Source organism: Parasteatoda tepidariorum, chromosome 5, assembly GCF_982258835.1.
Source record: "Parasteatoda tepidariorum strain Cologne lab strain chromosome 5, Ptep-v5.0, whole genome shotgun sequence".
Taxonomy (NCBI): Eukaryota; Metazoa; Arthropoda; class Arachnida; order Araneae; family Theridiidae; genus Parasteatoda; species Parasteatoda tepidariorum.
In genome coordinates, this window is record NC_141759.1 from 49,888,284 (window position 1) to 49,891,525 (window position 3,242).

At 30.5% G+C, this 3,242-nt stretch overlaps 1 non-coding gene across 1 annotated transcript; it reads right to left on the reverse strand.

Moving 5' to 3' along the window:
* Window positions 1-341: 341 nt before the first annotated feature.
* On the reverse strand, window positions 342-482 carry LOC122272141 (U4 spliceosomal RNA). Its single transcript, XR_006226805.1, has one exon. It is a non-coding gene; the product is annotated as a U4 spliceosomal RNA (small nuclear RNA).
* Between the last annotated feature and the right edge of the window lie 2,760 nt (window positions 483-3,242).

The following is a 3,242-nucleotide window of genomic DNA, read 5'->3' on the forward strand; positions in this document are numbered from 1 at the left end:
TCATAATTTTTTACTCTTTTTAAAAATTGTGTATTTGTAATTTTTTAGAAAATATTCAAAAAACTGTAAGATTTCTTTTATTTTTGAGGTGTTTGCGCTATGTTGCAGTGCAGTAAAGCTTTATTCACTATATGAAATGGCGAGAAAATGTTTCCAAATATTATGTTAAGATTTTGAAGCTGGAATTTGTAGCAAATGCCTAGGGAAATCTAATCGAATACCAGACGCGCCGAATATCCTTACCCTCTGTAAATGTATGTTAAAAATTTAAGGTAGGCGTTACTCTATTCATCGTAAATAGATTAGTTACTTTGTTCTCTACCTTCTCTTGTAAGCATAAACCTCCGAAGAGGTTCCCAAAAATTGCCTATGCCGTCGGTTTTTCACGACGACATAGCGGGGTATTGGGAAAAGTTTTCAACTAGCAATAGTCACGCCTCGGTAGAACCTCATTGGCTATGACACTGCCTCTGCGCAAAGCTAACACTGAGTAGAAAAATGAATTATATATAAGAAAAGGATATTTTATCTTAGTGGTACTTTAAAGATAATTATTGTTTTCCATTTTGTAGTGTTTAAATTGCAGCAAGATTAAAATAAGTAACTCTGCTTAATTTATGAAAAAATCTTGAACATATATCAGTATCTGTTTTCATTATGAAAAGCTATTGAGAGCATTTAATATTATTGGCATTAATTATTATTTAATTGGTCGTTTGCCATTTAATCGTGCGATTTATTTTAAAACTTTGCTCTGTTCAAGATTTGAGACAATCGTGTTATTATTATTATTTTTTTTTTTTTTTTGCACTATTATCGTGTTTTTCGTATTATTGCTGTGTGTTAGCAACAGATAGTGACATTTTATTTTGCATAGAGTATCAATTTATTGTTGCATAGAGTATCAATTTATTGTTGCATAGAGTATCAATTTTCGTCCATGAAAATGAATTTTATTTATTTCTCTGAAGTAAGATTTAGCATAACCTTTCAAATCTTTTTTACACTTGTTTCTTTCTTCATTTTGGCCGAAGGCGTTACCCTTATAGGGAATCTGTGTAGAACTTATATGTATTTCACCATATCTCGAAAACTTTTTAGGCGAATTGAAAAATTTTTATACACAATTATAAAATTCATTTATCCAAAGATAATTCTATGCAAAAAATAAATTTAAATAAATATTTATTATTGTTTTATTTAATACTAGTTGAAAAAATTGAAATTTTGGACATCATTTTAGAGAATATAAATTTACATGGCAAAATACAAAATTTGAACAAAATCGGTGGAATCGGAGAATGAGAAATCGTATTTTAAAAAAGTCGTATCTTTAACTAACTTGTGAAGTATTTTTCGGATATTCACTCAGTAAAGTGTTATGGTAATAGTTCGAAGAAATCTTATAGAATGTGTAGACGAATCAACTGAAACTATGGCAGAAGATACTGATTTCGCAACAGCCAGTACATCACTTAGAAAGTCAGTATAATTCGAGATAGTCCTTAATTTCGAGATAAATGGCCTGATGTGGTCTGGTTTAGATCAACCCTTATTTCAGGATTTTCGAATTTACAGACGACGGGTTTTTTAGTGGTAATAAAAGGGAGTGTATAATCATTTTAATAAATTAGAATTAAAAGAACTTCATCCACAGCTACTAAAAGATAATTGAAACAGGTTAAGCAGTCCCAAGCACTCACCAAGGTTGAAAGACAATGTGTATCAAGATGGAAAAGAGCGAAGTCTGGTCAGAGAACTATTTCATTATATCTATTTATTAGCAAAATAAAAATAACCATGACTATTTATACCCTTGAAAATGTAAAAACTGACAAATAGTTTATGAGAATGGTAAAATCTTTTATATCAGATTTTTCTCTTTTGATCTCACATTCAACCCTTGTGCCTAGTCATCACCTCCTACAACAAAAAGCCTCCACACGGTCATTTATAAGTAGTTCACGCAGACTATTTAAAAAATGAACCAGTTGTGCGCATGAACCCAAAACCTTTTATAAAAGTAATTGAGAGAAATTCATCATATATATTTGAGAATTGAATCTGTAGTGGTTGACAAGTGAATAAGGCAAACCAATAATATTCATAAGTAAAACAAATTTTTTGTCATATATTTGCTACCACTTTCTTATTTTAACTAGATTTTGTATTAAGTGACTCGTTCGGAAAGTGGATATCTTCATTCATAATGGTCGGATCGGACTACCTATAAAAAACCGTGTGGAGGCTTTCAGTTATAGGAGGCGGTGGCATAGCACTCTTACAAACTTTGTTAAATATCAGGGATAAAACCATTCACTTCATACGTGATAAGAAAAGCTTCATTCAGCGATTCATCAAATTCAGTGTATCAACCAAAAAAAAGTGGTCTGATCGGACTACCTATAAAAAACCGTGTGGAGGCTAGTTGAAAAATAGGCATCAAGAACATGGTCTTCTTAAGTTCTGATAAAAGTTACATAGACATTGTATTTCTTTTCAAAATTTCATCGTGAGTTTATTTTACTTCATAACTTTATATATTTATTATATAAAGTTATATAACTTTATATATAGTATATGTAACATAAAAAGCTTCAATTAATCTTTTTATGCTAGTTTCTTCGTTATAAAACAACTCCTAATTTATTACTACTTAATTCTTCAAATCGAAGCACTTTATCATACTTTTAAAAAACCACATCCTGTTTCTAAATCTATTTTTAGCCAACTATACATAAATTTAAATAAAGATATTTTTCCTTTTAAGCTTTGTGGGAATCACTCGAGCAAGTTCATTAACCAATAGTAATTTCTGAGATTTCCCTCTTTTCCCTAAATAGAGGCATTTTCGGTTTTTTTTGCAAGATTTTTCCTACCAGAAAGACTGTTTGCTGATGGAGTAAACATCACTTCTTCGCTCCTACTCAACTAAGAATGATCAAATAAAAGTTACTCTGATTTAATTAAAATCCTGTGTCTGTTTTCCTGCTCTGTCCGACTGCATCATTTTACAAGCCGAGCAGGATTATAAGAACTGTTGAAACGGGCGCAGGATAATAATTGCTAAAATGCTTCTTCAAAATATAATTCAAAAGTGAAAATAAAAATACAATTGGCTGAATCATAAAATTGCTGCTGAACTGACATTGCTCGTGAAACACATATTATTCTTTTGAAACATGACTAAAGGAATTTGATGCCAAAAATAATTAAATGAAGATTTTTGGGACTTCTCTTTC